The following is an 8,358-nucleotide window of genomic DNA, read 5'->3' on the forward strand; positions in this document are numbered from 1 at the left end:
GGTTGTTTGTCGCTGATGTCATCAACAGTTGTTTTAGGATCTTTCCTTACTGCTCTCGCAATGTTTCTGTCATCAACTGCTGATGGTTTCTTGGTCTTCCTGTGGTTTCTTTTCTCTTCAAATGGTTGTACAAAGGTTCTGACTGATTTTCCATTTTCACCCGTAGACAGCCCTCTGGTTTTCATGTTGTTTTCACATCTAAATGCAGTCTACACAGGTATATATCCCATCATTTTTATTGAGAATAAATGGGTCTGGGTCCTTATGGGTTAACGCAGGGGTGTTTAAAGTTTTTTCAGCGAGGGCCACATAGTGAAAAATGAAAGGAAGCAAGCGCCACTTGGATACTGTGTCAAGCAACACATGTAGATATGCTAAGAAGTGATCTACATGTCTAGAAAAAACTGTATCTTGGCATCGTCATACAGGTGAAAAAGACGATTATTAGTGTCAACTTTGCTCTTGGCTCTTTTTTTCATTTTTGCTGCTGTTTTTTTTTTTTTTTTTTCAACTTTCTTTTGAAATAATCTTTGTAAATTTAGTTTTTGTAATATTATAACTTTATTCCCATAATATTACAACTTTTTCTCCAACCTAATTTATTTTGTTTAGTTTGTGTCTCATAATAGTACGACTTTTAAAAAATAACAGTTTTTCTTTAATATTTCAACTTTATACTACTAAAATTACATTATTTTTCCTCATAATATTACAAGTTTATTCTAGTAAAACTGCTCATTAGAATAGGACTTTTTTCTCTTAATATTTTGACTTTACTTTTATAAAATTACAGCTGTTTTTTTTTCCATTTCTACTGCTGTGTTTTTTTTTTTATTTTCCAACTATTTTTGCTTTGTTCTTGCAAATTTTCTTCTTAATATTTTGACTTTATTCTCAAAACATTATAACTTTTTCCGCAACCAAATTTTCCAACAAATACAAATGTATTCATCGATTTGTTTTTTTTTCATAATATTACGATTTTTAAAAAAGTATTTTTTTTAATAGATTTTTATTTTATTGTGGTCAAATTAGTGCTGATAAAATTTTTGTAAAATTCTTGTAAAATTATATTTTTCCAATTTGCCGCAGGCCAATAAAACAACAACTGTGGGTCACAAATGGCCCCTGGGCTGCACTTTGGGCACCCTGAGGTTACCAAGCAAATCTTGTTGGAGACTGGAATTCTCCAAATATCCATGAAATGAGAGGTTCTGCAGGTTGCAGAGCATTAGTCTCGCACAGGGGTGTCCAAACTACGGTCCGGGGGCCATTGCGGCTAGCAACTAGTTTTATATGTTATAAATTTTAATTAAATTAAAACGAACAAAAAAACAGCAGCCACAATGGGACAAAAAGAGGAAGAAATATGTAATAATAGCTGTTGTTAATATAGTAATATACTGTGTCACCTATAACACAAAGCTAACACAAAGTTTGGTCTTTAAAGACATATAAAACGTCTTTTTTTGGCCTTTTTACAAGAAAAAACGTATCAAATTGGCCCCAGCATCCTTTGACGTTTCCATATGTGGCCCTCGCTAGAAAAAGTTTGGACACCCCTGAGCTAGCATTATAATTCACACAAAATTGTTTCATATTAATGAGCTGATGAGGTCTTTGGATCAAAATGCGACCAATCTTTACCTACAAAGTGTCTTGGTACACGTTCAACATTTACGGTAGTACAGATACTACAAACACCACACCCCCTTTCATTGGCTGCCTCCTGCTTTGCTGCAGCCAGTTGCTTTGACAAAGGACACACGTTTCCCTGGGGGTCACTCGGGCTAAAGTGTGGATGCTTTCAATTGACAGCAAGTGTTTGCATGTGACGAGTGTGTGTGACCTTTTCTATGACGAACAGTGTCTATATTTAAGTAACCAAAATGTATTTACGTCAATTCCAGCGTGCACGCGTGGTGATGAGGCTCATGTTTGCCATGACATGTCATTTCACTTTGCATCACGTGTGCACAGTAAGCCTTTGTTCGTCGCTGTTAATTGGTTCCAGACCCGACCGTGATTAGTGAGGTAGGATTCCTTACTTTTAAATGGAATATTTTGGTGGTTAGAACATTGAAAACCTGCTTACAACCTTCTAAGTACGCTTTGTAACATTATTAGAACCCTCTAGACATGAAGTAACACCCCTATAGTCACCTTTACACCCATAGTACTCACTACAGTAGACATAACAAGAGAAAATAAGACAAAAAGAGTGAGTGGCGAACAGGAAGTGACGTTGAGGGTTTAAAGTTTGCCATGGGTTACGGCCGCAGCTATAGCCCATGTTTTTATGAGGGATTATTGTGCCTGTTGTGAGATCATTAAAACCTGCAATAAAAGCCTGTTGTTCTGGCAATCAAGTGTGGTGCTTGTCTGTCTCACCCAACATTACAGTAACATTACTGACACCTAGTGACCAGTGTAGAATACTACATATTATCACGTCTTTAAATGCGTCTTCTGAATACCTTATATTTATATTTTACTTAATTTAGCTTTTTTTTTGCTTAATGTAAAATAATATGCGTATTTCTGGACTAATAATAGACTGCATTCAACTACAAAACAGCAATGATTTATTCATTCGTAATGTTTTTGAAAAACCGTGATAGTGCGATGTGGCGAGGGATTATTATTAATGTAGACATTTTTTGCGTGAGTAAAAATGTCGTCTGGCAACAACAGTGGCAACAACAAGGATGCCGTACTGGCGCCGCTACAAGCTAATGAGTTAGCAAACATCGGTGCTATCTGCGCCGGCAACAAAGCCCGCGCCCGTGGTTTCAACACATCGAAGTCCACTTCCGACTGCAAGGAATAACACAGGACGTGACAATTTTCACGGAGTGACGACGGCCAGTACGGGAGCCCATAGGCCTACATACAGCGGTTTTTAAAAACGGTTTTCATTATAGAGGAAAACCTGATACCGATATCTACCAATATTACATTTTTATGCCAATATCGGGCCGATAATATCTGTGGGCCAATATTATCGGACATCCCTACAAAAGACACATTCAAAGACTTGATCACTGGAACAACAGGCTTTTAGTGCAGGTTTGGATGATCTCACAACAGGCACAATAATCCTGGGCTACCTTTGTGGGCGTAACCCACGGCAAGCTAAAACTTAAATCTGAACTCCCGACCTCACTTCCTGCCTGGCGCACCTCCATTCAGCTCCCCTCAAACCGGAACACATTTACAGCAACACACGTGGCCACGAGTCTTAGTTATGTTTTATTTTCTCTTATTATGTCTACTACATTGGGTAGTATGAGTATAATAGTGACTATAGGGGTGTTATTTCATGTCTAGAGGGCTCTAATAATGTTAAAAAGCGGATTCAAAAGGTTGTAAACAGGTTGTCTATGCTCCAACTACCAAAATATTCATAAATAAGGAATCGAGGAATAAACAAGCGATTACTGTACAGAGAAAAGTTGTACATATTTGTGCATTTTCTTCGTTTTCTTAAAAGTCTTTAAAGTTTTTTTTTTAAATATTTGTGCCTGAAACTGGGCCCGTATTCACAAAGCATCCTAAAGCTAAAAATAGCTCTTATTGAATCTTAGAATTCCAAAAGATTTGTTTTTTGTCGAACCGGTTTCGTTGTATATCCGTTCCAAGAGGTTCAACAAAACTGAAATAGATGAAAACCGAAGCAAAACTGCTTGAACAACGTGGCTGAGTTAGGAAAACGGCGCCAAAATGAGCTGCTTTAAGGCCGTCTGAGATGCATTTACACACTGGCAAATTGTCTAAGTAAGACGTTGTCACGACGGTGATAAAAACGACTGTCGCCTGATAAAAAGCTCATCAACAAAGTACTCCTTTCAACACTCAGGTGAGGCAAAGTCATCCTGCAGGATGGCCGTGCGCTCTCGGTGGATCGCTGCTGACAAAAAGTCACGTTCCTCACGGCCGCAGCACATGCCAAACCATATGCAGAGCTGCTCACTTAGCGTATGCATGGCTGCCTTCTCTCATTAGCAGGGAAGAAAACAAATCATGTTGTAACTTCAAGCTCCCTCTTCCTCCCCTTGAGGAAAATGAATCTGATCTTCCTCGGCTAAACATGAAATACAAAAGATGCATGCGAGACATGTCATGTCAGGTCATTTTTTTTCCTCATAATTCTTCATTTGCATCCATGGTTACAAGTCTCTATAAAGCACTCATCTATGAGGAATTACAATGAGCCCTGCGGCTCATCATCGCCCTCCCCCTGCTTTTTGAAAAATGTGTTTTATTTTTCCATAGTTTATTATCTTAGATTTATGTGACTACGCCAAACACTGTCTGTAGCTACAGTCAATGTACGGTGTAGATCAGGGGTGTTTTCATTTTCAGCCCACAGCTCGTTTTTTTTTTAATTCAGGGTTCCTACGGATTTGACATTTCAAAATTCCATGCTTTTTTTTAGATTTTTCAAATAGATACCTATCATTACAGCTGCAACAATTCATCTTTGAATCAATGATTAATCCATTATCTAATTATCAATCAAATTATCAATCGACAACTATTTTGGTATTCAAGTAATCTTCTTTTTTAAATGTAAAACTGTAAATATCCTCTGATTTCAGCCTCTCAAATGTAAACCTTTGTCATCCATGAAAGCAGATTTGATTGGTCTACCAAGGACAGGGGCATCCAATGTGTTTTTTATTGGCACTCGGCACATTCTAAAAATACAATTAAACAAGAAAATGAAAAAAATAACAACAAAAATGGAAATAAAGAGCAGTCATTTTACAAGAAGATTCTCCCTTGGGCATTTCTGTGTGGAGTTTGCATGTTCTCCCCGTGCGTGCGAGGGTTTTCTCCGGGTACTCCGGTTTCCTCCCACATTCCAAAAACATGCATGTTAGGTTAATTGGAGACTCTAAATTGTCCATAGGTATGAATGGCTGTTTGTCCATTTTTTCGTTTTTTTAAATATTTTCCAAATATTTCAACTTTCTTCTTAAATGACCTTTGTAAATTTTCTTTTTGTGATTTTATGACTTTATTCCCATAATATTATATCTTTTTCCCAACCCAATTTTCCAAAAATGACAACTTTATTTTGTTTTCTGTTTCTCATAATATTACAATAAAAAAACATATATTTTCTTTAATATTTCAACAAGGCAAAATTACAGCTATTTTTGTTCTTTTGTTTGTTTCTCATAATACTACAACTTGGAAAAAATAACATATTTTTTCTTCAATCTTTAAACTTTACGCTACTAAAATTATGAGTTTATTGTTGTAAAATGTTCTTTTTAAAATAGGACTTTTTTTTTTCTTAATGTTTAGACTTTATTTTCATAAAATTACAACTTTTTTTTCCATTTCTGCTGTCGTTTTTTTGTTGTTGTAATTTTCTTTTTGTAAATTTTCTTCTCGTAGTTATGACTTTATTCCCACAATATGTTGGGCTAAATCTGGCACCTGGGCCTTAAGTTTGACACCTGTGATCTAATAGAACACGACCACAACAAACAGGGATATTTTTTTAAATTTAAAAATCTTTGATTTTTATTTATTTATTTTTACTAAGACAATATAAATATATTTCAACAAGTACTACTACTATTAAAAATAAAATAAAATATATCATATTTTTAAATCTAATACTAAAAACCATTTTTTTTAAAATGGCTTTTTGACATGCATTATTTGTAGGCTTTCGCGGGCCATATGAAATAATATGCTGGTCCATATCTGGCCTGTGATCAAATAGAATACAACCACAAAAAACAGCAAAAAATATATTTTTAAAAAGTCTACAATATGCCAACAAAACTTATTTTAAAAATGACAGATTTTTATAATTAATATTTTAAATTTTTATCACTTAATATAATATAAATATAATATCAACAAGTAAAATAATAATAATAAAGTATATATATATTTTTAAAAATACAAAAATAATAAAATAAAATAATAAAAATGTAAGTGTCTTTATGACGTGCATTTCACAGGCCACATGAAACAATATGGCGCTCTGAATCTGGCCCTCGGACCTTGTGTTTGACACCTGTGTAGTGGAGTGTTTTAGACCAGTCCTCCTCAGTTGCAGCCTGTATTTTGTAATGTTCATCTCGTATGTCATAAAAGGTTATAAATATACATACAAAGCGGAATATGTATGCAAATATGTCCAATCCTGAATTAAGCAGCCTCCTTGCATGTGCGTGTGTGTGTTCTGCTGGAAGAAGACACGTTCTGAAGTTGCTTGACTCATCGTCTTTGCATCGCCAAAGGTCAGGTGATGTTCTGCAGGCTGCCTGCGCCCCCTGCTGGGCAGAGTGGCTCCAAAGCAGCCCAACACACTACTACTGTATAACTCGTCAAGAAGTCATTTCCTGCTGATGCCTTGGGAAAATTGTGTATGATCATTTTTTGGGGGGGGGGGGGGGGCATTTTGTTTGCATCATGGATCATTAGCCGTTAGCCATTCATTAGCATATTGGAGCAAGCAGGTCAAGAAGACTTGCCAACATGTTCTCCAGGGAGCGGCTGAAGTAAACTCAATCTCTAGTAAGAAAACATGACTTTCAAGGTCACTTTTGTCGATTCTTGAACCCTTTTGCAAAAGTCCTCCCACTGCATGGGTTTAGCGCACTGGAGAAGTTCTCAGCATGCTTTGTTTTTTCAAGGGGGATACTTCCTGGACGTTCCAAATATCAATAGCACTGATAGAAAGGAGAGACATGAAGTAACACCCCTATAGTCACCTGCACTCCAATTACCCAATATAGTAGACATGATAAGAAAAAATAAGACATATAAGACACACAATATAGCCTCTTACCTTAGCTTTCCGAGTGTTCCTTGTTGTTGTTTCTTTTGTACTTCCAGCTTCTGTACAGAACTTCTTGCTGTCGCTATTGTGTCTTATCAATGTAACATAACAGACACCTAGTGACCAGTGTAGAATACTACATATCATCTTTGGATGAATCTTCTGAATGCTTCATATTTGTATTTTGGGATTTTTATGCTTGCAAATGCTTAATGTTGCCAAAAGTACATAACATTTGAGCATAACAAAAATGTTTACAACCTTGTAAATATGTTTTTTTTAACATAATTAGAGCCCTCTGGACTTGAAATAACACCCCTATAGTCACCTTTACGCTGCTATTACCAAATATAGTAGACATAATTACAATATTAGACAGAAATTAGACATAATACAGACTCACACATGTTAGCATTGGGAAAGTTCCTTGTTTGTTTTCTACTTCCAGTTTCTGTACAGCACTTCCTGCGGTCAATATTGTGTCATCAATGTAACATTACTGACACCTAGTGACCATTGTAGAATACTACATATCATCTCTGAATGCGCTTTCTGAATGCTTTATATTTGTATTTTTATGCCTGAAAATGCTTTCATTTTGGCCAAAATTACATAACATTTAAGCATAAAAAAACCTGTTTAGATCACGGACACAAGCGGCTGAAATGAGTTTCCTCCGTAGGGTGGCTGGACTCACCTTTTGAGATAGGATGAGGAGCTCGGTCATCCGGGAGGGGCTCAGAGTACTGTAGAACCGCTGCTCCTTCACATCGAGAGGAGCCAGGTGAGGTGGCTCAGGCATCAAGTCCGGATGCCTCCCGGACGCCTCCCTGGTGAGGTGTTCCGGGCATGCCCAGGCGGGAGAATTATGTCTCACAGCTGGCCTGGGAACGCATTGGTGTCCTCCTGGTGGAACTGGAAGAGGTGGCCGGGGACCGGGAAGTCTGGGCTTCCAAACTGAGACTGCTGCCCCTGCGACCCGGACCCGAATAAGTGGAGGAACATGGATGGATGTACAGTAGACATAATAGTACAGAATTAGATAGAAATTAGACATAATATAGACTCACACGTTAGCACTGGGAGACTTAGATTATCACCAAGTACTTCCTGCAGTGGCGATTGTCTCATCAATGCAACATCACTGACACCTAGTGACCAGTGTAGAATACTACATATCATCTTTGAACGCATCTTCTGAATGCCTTATATTTGTATTTTACTTCATTTTGCCATTTTTATGCTTGAAAATGTTTCATTTAAGCCAAAAATACATAACCTAATTTGACCAAAATTACAACTTTATTTGTTATTTTGTATCCATAATATTGCGACTTGAAAAAATGATAACATCTTTTGTCTTTAATGTTTCAACTTTATCCAACTAAAATTGCGTTATTTTTCCTCATAATATTACGTTATTCTTCTGAAAATGTTACTTTTTTTTTTAAAGCTTACGTTTTTCTCTTAATATTTTGACTTTATTCTTGTAAAATTACTGCAGACTTTTCCATGTTGGCAGTTGTTTTTTCTTATTTTCTTTTTTG

Source organism: Dunckerocampus dactyliophorus, chromosome 1 (assembly GCF_027744805.1).
Source record: "Dunckerocampus dactyliophorus isolate RoL2022-P2 chromosome 1, RoL_Ddac_1.1, whole genome shotgun sequence".
Lineage (NCBI taxonomy): Eukaryota > Metazoa > Chordata > Actinopteri > Syngnathiformes > Syngnathidae > Dunckerocampus > Dunckerocampus dactyliophorus.